The sequence below is a fragment of the Pelodiscus sinensis genome, chromosome 23, assembly GCF_049634645.1.
Source record: "Pelodiscus sinensis isolate JC-2024 chromosome 23, ASM4963464v1, whole genome shotgun sequence".
NCBI lineage: Eukaryota > Metazoa > Chordata > Testudines > Trionychidae > Pelodiscus > Pelodiscus sinensis.
In genome coordinates, this window is record NC_134733.1 from 13,182,729 (window position 1) to 13,203,306 (window position 20,578).

Sequence of the window (20,578 nt, forward strand, 5' to 3'; positions counted from 1 at the left end):
TCCTCAGAGGATCAGTACATTTGGCCACTCCTGGCATCTGCAACTTGCACTCTCCCACCTCCCAGCCTCGACCTGCTGAATGTTTGACTGTCTCCAACCTGCTAGTGGAACAAACCTGCCAACAACATAGCCATGTTCAGAGATACACTTGCACTCCATGTTTTGCCTTAACCTGGATAGAATTTGGATACTGGTCGGATTTGCAGTGGTGCCAGCTAAGGGGAGCTGCAAGTACTCCAGACTTTTTAAAAATTGGGTTTCATGAATGTGCAAAGCAGGTTTGGAATTTGTCTTTTGTTTGCAATTGTTTTCCTACCTGAGAGTAGTGAAAAGCACTGTGAGGGTGCATCTACATTGGACCCATAACTCGAAATAAGCTGGGCAATTTGAGCTACACAAATTGCATAGCTTATTTTGAGTGCAATTTGAAATAGCTTATCTTGAAATTTGGTGCTGTCTACACAGCACCAAATTTTTATATAAATTGCTATTCCAAAATGTCCGTTAATCCTCATGGAACGAGGTTTACAGAGATGTCCAAACAGCGAACCTGTTATATTTATTTCAAAATAAAAGGCTTGTTTAAAAGATGCACAATAGCTATTTCAGGATACCGGAAGTATCCCGACATAGCACCGCAGTGTAGACAAACCCTAAGATCACGCAGAATTATGTGCCTTTTATGCCTGAAGGAAGCCACTCAGCCTAGCTAGCAAAATGGCTTAACTCCTGACCTGCTCGTGAGGACAATCAGAAGTTAGCAAGCAGAGGGTTAAGGAACAGTGATAGGGCGTATGTGGTGGGAAAGCTGTAGCAGCCTCCCTCCAGGTGTCCATGACATCAAGTTTCCAGCCAGACTGTTGGCTCCAATCTATCCCTTTCCCCCTGACTTGGGCATCAGTCTTCCTGAACTTTCTTTGGAAACCTCGAGTAATGGACACCTGTTTGTACATTGCTGCCTCATTGACATCAGTAGCAGTGAAGCAGCTCAATGAAAAAGAGGCCTGGGAAGTCTGACAGCATGTCCGATGCATTTCCTCTTAACAGCAGGCGGGGCGAGCTTGTGGAGAGGTAGAGCCAAGAGCACCTGCACTCTTAAATCAAAGCAAGCGGCTGCATTTATAACACACAGTGTGCTCTCTACATGCATGAATGGAGCCAGAGGCAGAAGAAGGGGGAAGTCAAGACCAGGAGAATGCTGAACATTAAGGTTATGTCTGCACAGCAACATTATTTTGAAATAACTTAGGGTACATCTAGACTACAGAGCTTTTCTGGGATACCTCTAGTATCCCAGAAAAGCTCTACCGCATCCAAGGAATGCATCTGCTTTTCCAAAAAATTTTTTGGAAAAGTAGACACGTTTTTTCGGCATGCCTGTAAACCTTGTTCTATGAGGAAGAAGGGATGTTTCAAAAGAGGGTTTTTTTCCAACATTTGGCCACGTGTAAACAGCCTATTTTTCTTTGTAGTGTAGACACAGCCTAAGTCCTCATCTACACAACCAGCAGTTATTTCAACATAATGTCAAAACACTGTCAAGCTGGAGGATTTCTCACTCGGAATCCTGTAATCCTCATTTTAGGAGAAGTAAGGGAAGTCGGGGGAAGAGTGCTTTATTTCGAAATAAGTGCTGTGTAGACAGCACCAAAACTCGAAATAAGCTATGCAATTGACATAGCTCAATTTGTGTAGCTTATTTCGAGTTCATCCCTGCTGTGTAGATTCGCCCTAAGGAGCCTGCAAAGATAAAGTTTCCCTTATAAAGTTTCCCTCTCTAATGTCATTAGAAAAGCAGGACACAGGAGCACAATACAGCTTTGTTTTGGGCATACGATGTATCCCACAATGTTTTGCAGGAACAATTTGCAGAAGGCAGGAACAATTAAGAAGCAAACTCCCAGCACAGCTGTTCAGGACAGGGGACAATGCAGAGGGCAAGGTTGTCACGCCACCAACCGCCAGTGTTAAAAAACCCATGCAAGCTGCTGCACAAAGGAAGCCATCTGCAAGGGAAAACATCAACAAGTTGTATTGGTCCTACTGAATCCAGAAACTACGCTACATATTCTTGAGCACCATCTCCTGGCACTTTATCTATGAACTAGCTCCATCTCCCCAGATCTAGAGCACTCTTGTGACAGCAAGATTGTGTGCAGGGGTAGGAGAGAAGCTGGCACACGTAGCCTGGAACCTGGGAGCAAGCCAGTCGTGCTGTTACAGTGAGCCATACAGCACTTTGAAGTGCGGCTGTTGTAGAACATGAGTTCCAAGCTGGAAAGAGGAGTTTGACTCGTATCCTGTCTGCTGCACCACATCTGAGCTGTCTGTGCCTCGTTTCTCACTGTGCACAAGTCCGTTATTTTGGGGGGTGGCTGGGTGGGTCCCCCAATGCCAGTCATTATCCTCTGGCTTCCTCCTTCTGGACAGTCCTTTTCCCTCTAGGTTTAGGGGGCCTGCACATCCACAAACATGCATGCAGGGAAAAAGACAGAGGGGGAGAAATGACTGGCACCTGGGAAACCATAGGGGAGATCTGACCCCTCAGTTCCTTGGCTTGGGTTCCATTCCCTTCCAGTCTCCATCGCTCTTCCACAGGGAGCAAGCTGGGAGCTAAGTTAAACCAGTAATCAAGAGTCCCCAGGAAATGTCTCTTCTCCCATGTCCCCAGTCTCTTGAGAGCAGCTCATTACTGCACATGATCTCATGACCCCATAGGCTTACAAAGCTCCTCTTCTAAGGGAATCTCAGCAGCCAACTACAGCAGCTGTAGCAACTCCATGGGGCCCAGACCAGCTATGTCAGGGGTCCCTCTGGGTTTCATGGTCTCCATCAGACCCACCGATAATAGGACCAAAGGGGACAAATGCCCCAGGGCCCAGCAATTTAAAGGTGCCCAGAGCCCTTGGAGGCCGCCACTGCTACGGCATGGCACGGCCTTCCCTCTAGCCCTGCCCCTTCCTCCCAAGGCCTCGCCCCTTCTTGGGGCACAGAGTCAGGCCACCCCACCTTGTCCAGGGGCCTGTGCAGGCTGTCGGCTCCCCTGGGTCTCTCTTCAGTAATGCTTAGGTTTTTCTATCAGCACCCACATAAACCAACACCACCCCAGCCAGCTACCTCCCACCTGTATTAATCTCGTTTCCCCCAGGTAGTGATGACCCTTCCCCAATTATTTTTGAGCCTTTTATGAGCAACCCTGCGGGGAAGCCCTTTCACTGACCCCGGGGCCAAGCTGGAGTGTGGAGAGGAGTCCTGCCTGTGAGGCTGTGTGGGGTAGGGTAGGCCTACCCAAGGCCATGGCTGGGGACTGCCAAATGAACCACATAAGAGTCTCACTTTGGCTAGTCACCAGTTTCCTGGCAGGCTTATCCCCAAGCCCTGGGTTGTTCCTGGCGCCCGCCACTGGAGATCGCTGCCCTTTTGTATTTTCTTCTTTTGAACATTATTGTCAGTGGGGTTTATGAGCCCACAGCGATCGCCATGGTGATGCACTGTCCCAGTGACATCATCACCCGCATGGTAGCTTCCAAGGCATTTTTGAGTCATCTCCTCCCGCACAAGCAGAACCACTCGGCTTCATAATAAAAACACCCTCTTCTCCCAGAGCAGCAGCGAGCCAGGGGCTGGGAGGGGGTGGGCTCAGAGCTGTTCCTGGCACACGAGGTTGTGTTCACCTCTTGCTCATTGGGGTTTCACAATGAAGTTCACCAGCTTTTGCCCTGCTTGTGATTATTCATCAGTGTCCCTCACCCCTCACCCCGGGAGCTTCCATTAAAACGAGACTCATTCCGAGCTGCATGGAAACCAGTATTACAGATTAGTGATACAAAACACCACCCCTGGAAGACTTGAGAAGGCACCATCTAGATCAGGGGTGCACAATACGTTGGAAGCCAATGGGAGCTGCAAGAAGTGGCGCAGGCCAGGTCACCGATTCCTGTAGCTCCCATTGACTGGGAACGGTGATCTGCGGCCAATGGGAGCCGCCAGCGCCTGTATCTGTGGTGAAGCAGGTAAATAAAGCGTGGGCATCCTGCTAGAGACTAACCCTGGCAAACCGCGTCTGGCCTGCAGGCCGGTTATTGCCCACCACTGATAGAAATGCTAAATGAGAGATATCCTCCCCTCTGCTCGTCCTTTCGTCCCATCTTGCTCTATTTCTTCCTCACCCCGCCCGACTGCTCCCATCTCCTTTTTCCCTCTCCAGTGCGGCTTCATTTTTCACAATATCTCACTGCTTGTTTTTCCACCTCCACCCTGTCACTGCTCATTTTCATCCTGCATATTCTGGGGATTCCCCTCCCACGCACACATGGTTTTACCCCATTTCCCCACACCAGAGGCCCCTTCCTCCTCCCCTTTCTCAGCATCTGTCCTAACCCAAAAAAGCCAAGCCCAACTTTCCAACCCACGCAGCAGTGGAAATCAGTGAAGAGCAAGGTCACTCATCCTGAGCTTAAACCCACAGCTGCATAAAAGGGAAGCATCCAGGAGCCAAGCAGAGATCCAGCCTGCGGAGCCCCTGCCAACCAGGACCGGAAACTCAAAGTCCAACTCCAGGGGATACAGCTGCTCTGGGATGCTGGAGTGCTGGATGGCACATGGCTATTCTAGCTGTGTGTTAGGAGCTCAGTCCCTCACACCAGCCACGAAGCCAATACAGAATTAAACACAGAACAAGCTAAAAACAGTTTCTATTTATTCTTTGCTGGGTGGATACAGGCCTCTCATTTCCACGGCTCTGAAGTTGCCAGTGGAGGCTTGGACTCTTCGGCCCACAGGGTGCAGTTAGCACCCCCTGGGTCAATGGGGGATAGATACACCCTGTCACACACACCGAATAGCCATGCTTAGTGCAGCAGTGTTTCAGTGAGGGGTCACTGCAACTCCTGAAGCTGCAGGCCCAGAGGGACAGTCCCCTGTTGTATTCTGTAAAGATTTTGCTTAGTACGGTGAAAGGCTTCCAAAGCGAAAGGCTTTCAAACTAGCTCTTACTCGCGGCTTTTCGTCTGGGACACAGACCGTACCTCAAGGGCCATTCAGGACTGCTTTTACTGGCATATTCATAGTCATCCAGTCTCACATGGCAACACTGTCAAGTTCTTATACCAAGAGCAATCAATCTTCTTAGCTGTCACACAGATCCTTACGCCAAACAGAATAGATTCCCTTTGGGATATCCTCCACTGCCCCTCTTCCATATGCTCCCCCACCCCACCTTTACTAGGGGGCTCCTCCCCAAGAGGTGGAGTTGATTACAGGACCTATCTGCCCTTATTATGGTCAGCCCATATTGATTATATTTCATGCCTTTCTCCTTGCAGAATGGGAGGCAGAGAGATCTCCTCATGGTTTCATTTGGAGCAGTGTTCCCTCTAAACTGTGCGCTTGTGCGGCCCCTCACGAGAGATTCAAATGCCACCCAACTGATTAGGAGAGCACCCACAGCCAGGTTTGTTGTTTCTACTGGTGGTGCACATGCACACATGCCTTCGTGCACATCAAATATATGTATTATGCACAGGGATGGAAACAATGTGGCGCGTGCGTTCTTTGGATCATAGTCTCACACTCCACAAGTAGGGCAGAGGGAGAGAAGAGAAAGGTTTTGGGTACTTTGCTTTAGTCGTGAAGTGCAAAGCGAGGCCGTCATGGGCTTTCCACACCCGCTTGGTGTAGACACACTGACCATGGCCTTGTGATAAGAGAGTCATTGTCAGCAAGATAAAAATAGGCAGCAGACTGGGGTCATGGAGTCTGTGTCTTACTCACAGCAAATGTGTCAGCCAAAGTTCTTCAGGCAGGAAACTACATTTCCCCCCTTTGTCTGTCTCACTGTCCGCCCTTCCTAGAGGTGTCTGTACACCAGGCTATTGCAACATGTCTCTCTCCTCTCTCTTCCCTGTCTTTTCTCTCCCATCTGGGAAAGAGAGGCATACCCACATGCATTGGAGCACTGGCATCTCTCCTCCAGTTGGGATCCAATTTGCCATCATGGTCTGGGAAGTTGGTGGTAGGCAGAAAAAGACAGCAGGTTACGACTGTGTGCTGCGGTTTATTAGCTTTGGAATGGTTCATAATGGTTTCTGCTGCAACGTCCTGGGAAATATCCTTTTCCTAGCTCTGCGTCAGCACTTTGGAACAGACAGAGAGTGAGCAGCTTTCAAAGAATCCACCCCCGGCTTCACCTGGAAACCAGTGCATTCTTAAGAACGGAACATGTCCTGGATGGGTTGAGTCATGATGGTTGGGGTGCATGTGTCCAAAAAATCAGCTTGTTTTTCACTAGCTTGAATCTTAGAGAGGAGATACAGGTTGAACCTCTCTCGTTTGGCACCCTTGGGATCTGATTGGTGCCAAACCAAAGGATTTGCTGAACCCTGGGAGGTCAATATTGTCTAGCTAGCAGCACTACCACCATTTCCACTGCTTACTGGGCTCTTAGAAGACTTTTAGGGATACATGGGCGCTAAATAACAGCACAGAACTAGAAAAGTTAACGATTGGGTAATAGAATACAACCGGTCCCTGACTTACAAACGCATCGACGTACGACCAACCGCACTTACGACCAGCCTCCCATTAAGCGCGTCCCCGACTTACGAACGGTGATCCGCGCTTATGAACAGCGCAGTACCATTGAGATGAATGGGGTCCGACTTATGAACACATCGAGTTACAACCAAGTGCTTGGAACGTAACTCATTCGTAAGTCGGGGACCAACTGTAGTCAACTAACTGCATGAATTCTTAGCAATTAATTGACTATTTTATAGTCTCCGGGGGCAGAGCTGGCAGCTAGTGCACTCTGGCCCTACTCCCGGGGAGCCCCCTGCCACCCTGCACTGCTGCCTCTGTATCACAGGCAGCCACGCGGGATGCCAAGCAGGAGCTGGTCCACAAGGAGAGCCAATTTAAAAACTAGAGGCAGCAGTGTGGCAGCAGCCCCTGCCCAAGGGGGATCTGAGATTCCCGTGGACAGAGGCTGCTGCAGGGGGGCTGGGGAAGACTGCCACAAAGCAGCCCCTGTTTGCAAGGAGCTCAGACCCCCATGGATGGGGGCTGCTGCTGCAAAGCAGCCTCAGGCAGCCTCCCCTGCCCCCTCCGCACGCTGCTGCCTCTGACTGATAAAGGCAGCAGCGTGGGGAGGGCAGGCAGCACCACACAGCTGGGGCTGGGGGGAAACGGCTTTTAATCTAGCTCCCCCCAGCACCAGCTTCTGCTCCCCCCACCCCTTGCTGCCTCTGAAACAGAGGCAGCAAGGGGGGGGGAATGTGAGTAGTCGACTAGAATAACCGATAAACCTAGGCTTATCAGTTAATTGACTAGTCGACTACTCGTTCACATCCCTACACAGAACACTGAAAGCCAGGACTGGTGGCTGAAAATAAACTTTATGGGACCATGGGAAATTTGGCTACACACATGATAAGTGGACATCCAGGTAACTAAAATTGTGCTGGACCATGGATGTTGCCAGACCAAAGACTGCTGGACTAGAAAGGTTCAGCCTGTAGTGGTGTGAACGGGGAGAGCCAGGATCGCTGGGTTCTCACATTAAACTACTGTGTCACTGATAAATTCTGTTGCTGCTTGGCAATTCACAGCCATGGTGAGAAGAGAACCCAGCTCTGCTTCCTCTAAAAACACAGTCCCCTATTCTCTGAGCTAAAAGTAGCCTTAGTCGGCAGCCCTACAAGGACTGAGACACCTTGTGATCATATCTCATTCCCTCCAGTGGAGGCAGAATGGGAAACATTTAATTAACCGCTTCTGTTGCATGCCATGAGAACCACAGATGAATATTACAAGTGACTGTTGTTAGTGAAGTCGTTTCAGACCAAGTTTTTGAGTAACCGGGATTAAGACTGGCAGGATGGTGAGAGTAAACTGTTGCAAAGTGCATGGCACAGATTCAGATAAGAGTTAATATCCCCTGAACACAGACCCTTCCATAACTGCCCATTATATATTTTGATGGTGTGGTACATTGTCCTCTGAAACTTCTGGAACTGACCAATGGGCAAGGCAGGATACTAGACTAGAAGGATGATTGGTGTCCAAACTCATATGGCAATTCCTATGAGCCTCAGATTACACTGACCCACCCACTTGAACCCTAGCAGCAGTGCTTTTCCATGTCCTATGGACATTTTCCCCACAATAACTTTAGCTGAGTCCTGGGAATGGTAGTGTTGGGAACCTTCCCTTTAAAAGAATTAACCACGCAGCTGGTCCTTTTCACTTGTGTTCAGTGAGGGTGAACTCACCACAGGCACACAAGACCCATACACCGTTAAGTCCTACCTAAGCCCACAGTGCTTGAACAGGGAGAGAGAGAGCAGTTTAGTGCAACGTGTCCTAGTCAGTGATTCAGAAGATCTGGGTTTTTGATCTGACCCTGTCACTAGCTTGCTGGGTGACCTCAGATAAATCACGTCACTCTGTGCCTCAGTTTCCCCACCTGTAAAATGGATTATGCTACTTCCTTTATAAAGTGTGTTGAGATCTACCAGCAAAAAGCATGCTCTAAGAGCCAGGAATCATTGTACTGGCCTCCTGCCTAGGAGGTCAATTTCCATCCCTTGGTGTAGCCTTTATTTATAAAGCATATACAAGACTTCTTTCTTTCTAAAGGTTTCGTAACTTCAGCCGCCTTTCCTTAAAATAAATGCAAAACAAGTTATAAATGCATACCTAAACCACAGCTCTGCCAGTCAGGAAGCAAACCACCAGACAAAGAAACCAATCTGGCTAGGTGGCATCCGGGCTGGGCACCTTCCTAAACATTTGGTGCATGGCATCATTACAGGGCTTGAAGTAGGGAGAAACTGAGGCAAATTAAAAAAACAACAACAACAACAACTTTTCCTTCAGTGAAGAGGAAGGAGGAGGCAAGGTAGGATGGTTATGGGGAGGACCCCCAGCAAGGTCAGAGCCTCAGTCAGTCAACTCTCTTGGAGGGAAGCAGCAGTTGGGTTAACCCTGGTGTCTGGCTTCTCTGGGTACCACAAAGCATGTGGTTTCAAGCCCCATCTGCCTCCCTGCTGAACAACAATGCAAGCCAAGATGAAAAAAAAAAAAGTTCCAAATCCCGTTAAAGGAAGCCGAGGGCCAGATGTTCTCGGTTTCCTGTTCACAGCTCTGTGGTTGTGGTATGTCTGTCTACGGCTTGTATGTGAGAGACTGAAACAGCTCTTTCTGGAAAGCCCCGTAATTCTGTGGGTGGTCAGTTGCACTGATACCTGACAGGTGCCAGGGGGCTCCCTAGCAAAGCTATGGACTGTGCCAAGTAGCAGTGAGCAAACAGAATTTTCTGATTTCTCATTTTGTCTCTCTCTCGGAAGCAACCCGGGAAGTTCTGCTCGCTGCATGCTCCAGCTTGAGGATGATTATAGTGCAGGGAAAGGGCCTTGCGTTGATAGCCTTGGAAACCTACTGCTTTGGAAACCTACTGCTTGCCACAGAAAAGGCCCACCAAATTTCCAACAGACCAGGCAGCACAAGTTACTAGGTAGCAGATTTAAAACAAACAATAGGAAGTATTTCTTCATGCAATGCACAGTTAACCTGTGAAACTCCTTGCCAGGGGATGCTGTGAAGGCCAGAACTTTAACAGTGTTAAAAAAAGAGCAAGTTAAATTCATGGAGGATAGGTCCATCAATGGCTATTAGCCAGGATGAGTAGAATGGGGTCCTTAGCCTCTGTTTGTCAGAAGCTGGGAATGGGCAACAGGGGTGGATCTCTTGAAGATTCCCTGTTATGTTCATTCCCTATGGGAGCACCTAGCATTGACCACTGTCAGAATACAGGATATTGGGCTAGATGGGCCTTTGGTCTGACCCAGTCTGGCTGTTCTCATGTTCCCCTGACCAGCAAGGATCATCACCGGGGACAGGCAGATAGCTCACTTTCCACGGCCAATTCACTCTTCAGCTGCTTTGCTGGCCAATTTGTGATGGCGGTTTTGGTGATGTGGACACCAACGGCCTCAAAAGGGGTAAATTTGCAAAGCTTCACTGAAGTCCAAGCCACGGGGCTGATTCATATCATCTGAGTCTCAGCCCCCAGAAGCAGACAAGAGGCCACGTTCACTCTCACTGGTGTTTTGACTAAGCACAGGAAATTGCCTAAGCACGCTGTTGGCATAATTTTGAATATTCTAATGACAATGGTTAAAAACGACAGTTGTAGTTGGAAAGCCCCGCAAGGCACTTAGGATGTAGGAAATTTAGTGGTTAACTGCTCAGCTGGGCTGGGGCAACCCCATGCAATGGGATCCTGTTTAAGTGGTCAACTAGTTAAGTGTAATGTTTAACCGATTAAACAGGATTTTATATCTCTATTAGGATGCTGGAAGGACTATTATAATACAGTAATCACTATAATTAAAATGCCATGAAATGCATCACACAAACTTAAAGCAACATTTAGGGATCCAAAACACAGCATCATAAACCAAATAAGAAAGGGACTTAGGGTAAGATCTGCCTTAACCAAAATCCTGAAAAAGCTAATTTCTTGCTTTCCAGATAATACAAGCAGCAGCAATAACAGTATTAATAATCTTAGGCCCTGATCCTAGAAAGAAACCTGCACTGGTAGTCCCCTGTGTCTGTATGTAATTCTATTGATGGACACTGCAGAGAGCTCAGTATAGGCTCACGAAACTAGAATGCAGCATGTGGGTAGCTATTCAATGTCTACACACAATAAAATCTGTTACCGAAGAGCTGGACTCAAAGGGTACGTCTACACTGCAGAGCTATTTTGGGATACTGGAAGTATCCCAAAATAATTATTCTGTGTCTATTGAAGCAGCCCATTATTTTGAAATAGATTTTGAAATAATGAGCAGCTTATTCCGACGTCCTGGTAACTCTCATTCCACGAAGGTTAAGGGCCATTTTGGAATAGTGCCAAATTACGAAATACGCTATTTTGAAATATACTCAAAATAAGCTATGAAATTTGCATAGAGCAAATGTGTGGCTTATTTTGAGCTAAGGGTGCACTTTCCAAGGGTATTAGCCTACCCTGCCAAGAGGCAGTTAGTGGAGAGCAACAGTATCCACTCACGGAGTTGATGCAGAGTAGTTAGTACTAGTGCACACAAGTGATTCAGCCTCTCTGTGCCTCATTCTAGCCATCTTTAAAATCTTTTTACCAAGGGCTTCTCTACACAGGGAAAAAGCCCCGCATGGATGGGGCAATGTGATTTGCCCAAGGCCTTACAGTGAGTCAGTGGCAGTGCAAAAACTAGCACACAGAAGTTTTTGCTTTTCAATCTCTTGCCACTCCCTTCCCACCCTATACAGCACCGTGACAGAAAAATGGAATGTGCCAGACCCATAGGATACAATCAGCAAGAGGTAATGCTGATTACTATCAGCATCTGCAGCAATTACCAAGCACATTCTCCCCTGATGGTAAGAGCCGGAAAACTCTCTTAAGCAATCCAAAGACGCCTCAGGAAGGTGCCAGGAATGGACGTCAGCCCCATTCACTAGCAGCCGTCCCTGATGCCAGCAATGCGTAAGAGCCGCAGATGGAATATAACTGGCAACCATGCCAGCTGGCCAGTGCTGCACCTATTTGCAGCCACAACACTGAGCAGCGAAGATGGCCATAGCAGGCTGTGCACTGCCTCTTGCCTTGCTGGTGCGCTGAGGAAATATGCAGGGCCTAAATTCAGTGCATTCCAGGAAGAAGGATGCTTCTTGGGTAACAGGATGGATAAATGGATTTGCCGAGGAGCTGGAGCACCTTACACATGAGGGGATTCTGGACGTTCTGATTACGGAACATCAAAGAACTAAGACCCCTTAAGAGAATGCAGAAGTCTGTGAATATAGGAAGAAAGGTGTGTTGTCCCTTTTAAATATTTTGTCAGCCCTCTACTGGTCCTAACTGTGTTCTGCCAGAGCAGCAGGCTGTATCTAGCTAGGCTGGCCACATCTCTGTATATTTAGTCAAGTACAGATTGAACCTCTCTAGTCTGGCATGCTCAGGACCTGAATAGTGCTGAAAGAGAATTTTTCAGACCACGGGAAGTCTATATTGTCTAGCGGCATTACCAACCCTTCCACTGCTTAGTGGGCTCTTAGAAGACAACCAGGAGTAAATTAGAGCTAAATAACTGCACAGAACAGAGCCGGGACTGGTGGTTGTAAACAAACTTTATGGGACCGCAGGAAACGTGGCCATATCCATGGTAAGTGGACATGTGGGTAACTAAAATCATGCTGGACCACGGATGCTGGCAGACGAGAAAGTGCCAGACTAGAGAGGTTCAACCTGTAGCTAGTTGGGATCCCCTTGGGCGTATGAGGGATTGTTTTGTTGTGTAAAGAGCAAATGATACATCACTCTTCTGTCTCAGCTCAACCAAATGAAATGGCAGCTGCTTCCAGCAGGGATCAAAAGGAATGCAATGCAAACTGTCCGTACACAGAAAACAAAACACACCCGTTGCATAGGAGATTCTGGCTAGTACAGCGTTGGGAGGGATTGGCCCCATGACGTGCATATTTCAAACTACCAACCACACCTCACTGCCCACAATTCCTCCAGGATCCAGAGAGCAGAAATGCATCCAGAAATGTGGAGTGTCCAGGACAGTCAGCAACAAAGATAAATATCAGCGGGACAAGAGGGCAGGATTCCCACATGACACGCTTTAGAAAGATATTGATTCTGCTACTCTTCACCAAGTCGTGCCTCTGTGCAGCTGCAGAGACCCAACCCACAAGAATAGAAGTAGTCTCCTGGTTCAAATCAAAGACGGGGAAATCAGGCAACCTGGGTCCTCTTCCAAATTCTGCCACTGACTCGATGTATGATCTTGGGCACATTGCTTCATCGGCCCGTGCCTCAGTTTCTCTACCTGTAAGATGTGTATTGATTTGTTTTTAACATTATCGGCCATGGATGCTATCAGGTTCAACACAGAGTGGGATTATGGTTTAGACCGGGGTGGGCAAAAGGGCCTCCACAAGCCAGATTCGGCCTGCCAAGCAGGTTATCTGGCCCACGGAGGCCTGCCGTTCCCCCGTCCCCAGGCCAGTTAGGGCCTGGGGGAGTATGTGACATTTCCTCCACCCTGCCCCCGCCCTGTGAAGAGCGCACAGCAATAAGAAGAACCGTGCGCTCCCCCACTCCCAAGCCCTGATTGGCCTGGGGGCAGAAGGGGGAGCGGGCGAAGTCTCCTCCCACTGCCAGGAGCATGGGTGCCTAGGGGCAACCTCTGGGGGGGAGCAGGAAAGGTGCTCCCCCACCCCCAGACCAATCATGGTATGTTGCTGGGGAAGCAGGGAATTAACCTGCCCCCCCCCCTTTCCGGTGCAGTCCGGGGCCACTTCAAACATTTCTGAAGTGGCCCCAGCAAAAAATTATTGCCCACCCCTGGTTTAGAACATATGAGTCCTTTGGGGCCCAGGTGAACTCCCCTTCCCTTAGGCAGCCTCTCCACCTCTCTGTCTTGTTTTATCACGGTGTGTAATCCTGATTAGTTACAGCCTGCTCTTGTTTCTCCACAAAGCCATGTGGGCAGCACCACTCGCGCGCGGCTGTCTGCCTGAGCCCTCTGATGGCGAGCCAGAGCCGGAGGAATTAACCACTGAGCTGTCTGGCCGCATCTCCAACAGGAAGCTGTTCCGCTAACGGCCCAGACAGCAGGCTTCAAGGTGCCTGCAGGAGGATGTCATTGTCTCGACATGTGGGGTGGGGGAAGGGGGAGAGCTGCACAGCGAAGAAAGGGAGGAGAAAGAAAGCGTGCGCAGCGTGTGCACACGCACACAAGGGGAAGGGGAGCAAGAAGAACAGAGAATCCAGCCTTAGAAACCTCAGAAAGGCTGAAACCAGGATTGGGTTTGTTCCATCAATGATCCACATTTTGTGACTCCCTGGAAACCAGGTTCTGCTACATTACCTGGGCCCAGGCTGGAGGACTGAGTGTCAGAGGCATGGCACCTCCCAGGCAGGTTTGACCAGATGCTGTATCCCATGCATCCATGTCTTCCATGTGGCATCTGAACTGGGAGCATGATTCTCCACTGCTACGTGCTGGCACTTGCCCCTGGTGAAGTGGGTGCAAAATGCCACTCTTGCCCTTCCGGGGCTGGGCCAAAGCCAACTAAAGGCTACAGAGACATAGCCCTGACTTCAGGCAGCATCAGCTCAGTTGAACTAAGGATTCTGATGTTGTAGCCTCTTTTGTGCTCAGATTTGCCTGAGAGTGAAACAGCCACACAAGGTGGAAGAGAATCAGGCTCACAACTCTGTGCTGAGTGTGCATAACCATCACCAGGCAGATTTGAACCTAAGACCTCAGAACTTAGTATAGGCACCTTTACAGCTTGAATTATAAAGCCTGCTGGCTTTTGGTTTAGGCTGTAGAGCAGTGTTTCTCAACCTTTTTTATAAAGTACCCCTTTTAAATAAATTTTATATATATATATATATATATATATATATATATATATATATATATATATATATATAAAGTACCCCCTGTACCTACAGTTTTCAGACACACAACATTTTTTTCTGCCATTGCAACACATTTGTTTAAACAACTTAATTGTAGCCAGGCAGGCGATGAAATTTTTGGGTGTAGAAAGTACAAAAATAATAAAGCATTGTAAAACGTTACACAAAAATTCGGTTTTCTCCACATTTCAGTTGTGCTGACATACCCCCCCAGACTTCTTGAGTACCCCTAAGGGTACTCATACCACTGATCAAGAAACACTGCTGTAGAGCTCCCTTGCTCTTATCTCTCACTGCAAGTGGTCTAAGTGCCTCTATATGCAACAGTGAACCACACAAGGGCTGTGTCTAGACTGGCAAGTTTTTCTGGAAAATCAGCTGCTTTTCCAGAAAAACTTGCCAGCTGTCTACACCGGCTGCTTGAATTTCCGGAAAAGCACTGACGATCTTATGTAAGATTGCCAGTGCTTTTCTGGAAATACTATGCTGCTCCCATTCGGGCAAAAGTCTTTTTCTGAAAGACTTTTGCAAAAAGGGCCAGTGTAGACAGCACAGTACTGTTTTCCACAAAAAAGCCCCGATCGCGAAAACGGCGATCGGGGCTTTTTTGCGGAAAAGCGCGTCTAGATCGGCCATGGACGCTTTTCTGCAAAAAGTGCTTTTGCGGAAAAGCGTCCTGCCAATCTAGATGCGCTTTTCCGAAAATGCTTTTAACGGAAAACTTTTCCGTTAAAAGCATTTCCGGAAAATCATGCCAGTCTAGACATAGCCCTAGGCTACGTCTAGACTGGCATGATTTTCCGGAAATGCTTTTAGCAGAAAAGTTTTCCGTTAAAAGCATTTTTGGAAAAGCGCATCTAGATTGGCAGGTATGTGGGTTACATGTGCTCCCCTGAACACATCCAGGTACAAGTGCAAGGGAGAGTTTTGGTTTGCTGGGTGCTTGCGAGCTACACATTTAGATGTGAGTGTGCATAACAGATGCCACATGTGGAAATCAATGAGGGGGCTTGAAAGGGAAGTAAGCTTGTGTGTGGCATTAACTGTGTTGTCTGCCCGAAGCCAAGCACACTGAATCCATTTTAATAGTGCCTGGGATCCCTGCCCTCTCCTAGTTCTATCCCAAAGCAAGGGCACCACCTCTGACAGCAGACCCAGACTTTTAGTTCTAAAAGAACAATGCAGCCCTGCATGATATAAAGCAATAATCCTGATCCCAGTCAATGTCCCCTCTAATTTTTTCCATCCATGTGCAGAATAAATGTTAGGAGCATCAAGGCATGTGTAGATATGCACTAGGGATGTTAGCGTGTACTTGTTTACATGATTAACTGATTAACTGAAAGTCCTGAGTTTATTTTAATGGTTACATGCACTCCCCCTGCTTGCTGCCTCTGTATCAGAGGCAGCAAGGTGAGGGGGAGGCAGGATTTGGTGTCCATAGGGAGCTGGCTTTTAAGCCGGCTCCCCGCAAGTGCCGTCTCCTCGAGCTTCCTGCTCCCCCTCCTTCTGCTGCATCCCACAGAGGCAGCAGCGTGGGGTAGGGGGCAGGCAGGAGCCACTCCCCACGAGTCCCAGCTCTCTGATAGAGAGGCAGCAATGCCATGGGTGGGAGGGCAGGCGGGAGCCGGTGCATATGGGAAGCGAGCTTTCAAGTCAGTTCTCTGTGCCTAGCGGCTCCAGCGGAGCCACTTGCCCTCATGCTGCTGCCTCTATCAGAGGCAATGGGGGGATGGAGGGGCAGGTTGGAGCAGGTGCTCACAGAGAGCTGGTTGAAAAGCTGGCTGGCAGTGAGCACCGACTCCCACCTGCCCCCTTGCATGTAAACATGTAACCACTAAAAATTCCAGCCGTTACACCTTTACAACTACACGATTTTTAACACCCCCCCTAATGTGCACCACCAATGGGAACACATGCTGCTGGCTGTGAGCACTCTGTTAATCAGCTGGATGGCAGCTGATGTGGCTGAAGTTGTGCAGCTTAATTCGAGTTTTGCCCTGTTGGGTGGGCGTACCCTAAAGGACCTCAGAGAAGCTATGTCTTTTGAAAGCGTTAGAGGCTTCCGCTGAGCTCATGTGAGCTTCTGGCGTTTCCCATCATTGAAGACATACAGGGGAACTCATACTACCTTGTCTACATGCTGCTGAGGAAATGGTTTGTTAATTTAACATGACATTTTCAACCCATGAAGCTTGCTTAATCAGAAAGAACTATTGCACTTTCAAGTGGTGTGGGCTGCAATGAGCAGTAATTAAGGGGAGTTTCCAGGCCTGTTCCTCTGCTTTTTAAGCAGGGCTGGCTTCTCTCCTTCTGTGTTCAGCAGGTGGCATCTGCCCACCAGCTGTTAACAGGTAGCACCTGTGCATGAAGCAGCACGGATGGAGGGGGGCGTTACTTTGCTGACTGAGGTGAAGGGGGAGCTGTAGGAGGTTTTAATCTTTATGGCTCTTCCCACCACCAGTATGATTTCTCCAGTGACTTAGCTAAACCTACAGAAAAGCCCCAGAAGCAGATCCTGCACTCAGGAACAGTAGAAATCAAGAGCAAGTCTCTTGAAGCATTACAACACTGTGCCTAAGTGCAGAACTGGACAGTGTAGCCCCTGGAAGCTCCCAATACATAAGAACGGCCATACTGGGTCAGACCAAAGGTCCATCCAGCCCAGTACTCAGTCTGCAAACAGTGGCCAATGCCAGGTGTCCCAGAGGGAGGGAATCGAACAGGTAATGATCAAGTGATCTCTCTCCTGCCATCCATCTCCACCCTCTGACAAACAGAGGCTAGGGACACCATTCCTTACCCATACTGGCTAATAGCCATTAATGGACTTAACCTCCATGAATTTATCTAGTTCTCTTTTAAACCCTGTTATAGTCCTAACCTTCACAACCTCCTCAGGCAAAGAGTTCCACAGACTGACTAAGCGCTGTGTGAAGGAGAACTTCCTTTTATTTGTTTTAAACCTGCTGCCCATTAGTTTCATTTGGTGGCCCCTAGTTCTTATATTATGGGAACAAGTAAATAACTTTTCCTTATTCACTTTCTCCACACCACTCATGATTTTATAGACCTCTATCATATCTCCCCTTAGTCTCCTCTTTTCCAAGATGAAAAGGCCCAGTCTCTTTAATCTCTCCTCATATGGGACCCGTTCCAAACCCCTAATCATTTTAGTTGCCCTTCTCTGCACCTTTTCTAATGCCAGTATATCTTTTTTGAGATGAGAAGACCACATCTGTACGCAGTATTCCAGATGTGGGCATACCATGGATTTATATAAGGGCAATAAGATATTCTCCATCTTATTCTCTATCCCTTTTTTAATGATTCCTAACATCCTGTTTGCTTTTTTGACTGCCGCTGCACTCTGTGTGGACGTCTTCAGAGAACTATCCACGATGACTCCAAGATCTCTTTCCTGATTAGTTGTAGCTAAATTAGCCCCCATTATCTTATATGTATAGTTGGGGTTATTTTTTCCAATGTGTATTACTTTACATTTATCCACATTAAATTTCATTTGCCATTTTGTTGCCCAGTCACTTAGTTTGGCGAGATCTTTATGAAGTTCTTCGCAGTCTGCTTCGGTCTTAACTACCTTGAGCTGTTTAGTATCATCTGCAAACTTTGCCACCTCACTGTTTACCCCTTTCTCCAGATCACTTATGAATAAGTTGAATACGATTGGTCCTAGGACTGACCTTTGGGGAACACCACTAGTTACCTCTCTCCATTCTGAAAATTTACCATTTATTCCTACCCTTTGTTTCTTGTCTTAACTAGTTCTCAGTCCACGAAAGGATCTTCCCTTTTATCCCATGACAACTCAATTTATGTAAGAGCCTTTGGTGAGGGACCTTGTCAAAGGCTTTCTGGAAATCTAAGTACACTATATCTGCTGGATCCCCCTTGTCCACATGTTGGTTGACCCCTTCAAAGAACTCTAATAGATTAGTAAGACATGATTTCCCTTTACAGAAACCATGTTGACTTTTGCCCAACAAATTATGTTCTTCTATGTGTCTGACAATTTTATTCTTTACTATTGTTTCAACTAATTTGCCTGGTACTGACATTAGACTTACTGGTCTGTAATTGCTGGGATCGCCTCTAGAGCCCTTTTTAAATATTGGCTTTACGTTAGCTATTTTCCAGTCATTGGGTACAGAAGCTGATTTAAAGGATAGGTTACGAACTACAGTTAATAGTTCTGCAATTTCACATTTGAGTTTTCAGAATTCTTGGGTGAATGCCATCTGGTCCCGGTGACTGTTACTGTTAAGTTTATCAATTAATTCCAAAGCCTCCTCTAATGACACTTCAATCGGTGACAAGTCCTCAGATTTGTCACCTACAGAGGATGGGTCAGATTTGGGAATCTCCCTAACATCCTCAGCCATGAAGACTGAAGCAAAGAATTCATTTAGTTTCTCCGCAATGACTTTATCATCTTTAAATTTCCTTTTGTATCTCAATCGTCCAGGGGCCCCACTGGTTGTTTAGCAGGCTTCCTGATTCTGATGTACTTAAAAAACATTTTGTTATTACCTTTTGAGTTTTTGGCTAGCTGTTCTTCAAACTCCTTTTTGGCTTTTCTTATTACATTCTTACACTTAATTTGGCAGTGTTTATGCTCCTTTCTATTTACCTCACTAGGATTTGACTTCCACTTTTTAAACGATGTCTTTTTATTTCTCACTACCTCTTTTACATGGTTAAGCCAAGCCACAGTGGCTCTTTTTTAGTTCTTCTACTATGTTTTTTAATTTGGGGTATACATTTAAGTTGGGCCTCTCTTATAGTGTCTTTGAAAAGTGTCCATGCAGCTTGCAGGGATTTTGCTTTAGTCACTGTACCTTTTAATTTCTGTTTAACTAACCTCCTCATTTTTGCATAGTTCCTCTTTTTGAAATTAAATGCCACAGTGTTGGGCTGCTGAGCTGTTCTTCCCACCACAGGAATGTTAAATGTTTTTATATTATGGTCACTATTTCCAAGCAGTCCTGTTATAGTTACCTCTTGGACCAGATCCTGCGCACCACTCAGGACTAAAGCAAGAATTGCCTCTCCCCTTTAAATCGAGAATTGCCTCTCTCACGTGGCCACTTTAAATGCAGAGCTGCAGCAGGGGTAGGTCCTTGACCCAGTGAGAGCCAGGACTGAGCTGAGCTGCTGGCCAGTATGTTAAAAATTTACTTGGTGGGGGGGAGGGGGGGGAAAATGTGTGTAGTCTATAGCATTAACCAGTGAGCTTTTGCTTATCAGTTAATCGACTACACTGTTATATCCCTAGGCCAAAATCCTGGTCTGCAGGATATACTGTACTGAATCATGCATGTGAACACATGGTTCTGGGCATGGGATTTGTCCTTTCTTTCAGACCAGGGGTTGGGCTAGGCATGACTGGCAAGACAGTCTCATCTCACGTGGCCATCAAATGAAACCCAGATTGGAATCCAGGACTTCCTGGCCCAGTGGGGGTGCTGCAGAGGGGTGTCCCATAGAACACCTGGTATCTGAAGCAACTCTGAGATGCTTGGGAGCAGGAGCAGCTCTAGGAGAGCTGTCGGCAACTGGCGCCCTAGGCGGAATGCACGATCGGCGCCCCCACCTCCATAGCCCTCAATGGTGTCATGTCATCATTGGGCACCACATTAAACGCGGTGCTCTAGGCAACTGCCAAGGTTGCCTACATCCACGGGCCGCCACTGCTTGGGAAAGATCAGGTGTATCTAAGGCTACCTCTACCAACAGATTAGGATGCATTTGGCTCCTGAACTGGAGGGTGCCAGATTGGGGACCGAGAATGGTGCTCAACAAGAAGATGCAAGTAGCCTTCTGGGATCTGAACTTCCCTACTTGCCACCTGTTGGCCAGGTCTTTTCCCCATGGTGGTCAAAGCAAGAGCCTTGGCTCCAAGCCCAGACTTTGTAACTGGGGATGAGCTCTATGACTGTTGTCCACAAGGAGAGAACCAGACATGGAAGCATGGCCTATGGTTCACTCATGAAGGGGCACCGCTGCTGCAGCACTCAAGTCCTGCCCCCAGCGGTGCCTGCCCTTTGCCAATAATAGCCCCACAAT

The 20,578-nt window shown here is 47.7% G+C and overlaps 2 long non-coding RNA genes across 2 annotated transcripts in view; both read right to left on the reverse strand.

Moving 5' to 3' along the window:
- The window catches only part of LOC142819427 (uncharacterized), a 48,119-nt gene that overhangs the window by 10,771 nt on the left and 16,770 nt on the right, over positions 1-20,578 (reverse strand). The gene's annotated exons all lie outside the window — the stretch shown is intronic.
- Positions 1,820-4,017, reverse strand: LOC142819428 (uncharacterized). The gene is made up of 2 exons (XR_012897313.1): positions 3,221-4,017; positions 1,820-2,006 (listed from the first exon to the last, which is right to left on the reverse strand). It is a non-coding gene; the product is annotated as an uncharacterized LOC142819428 (long non-coding RNA).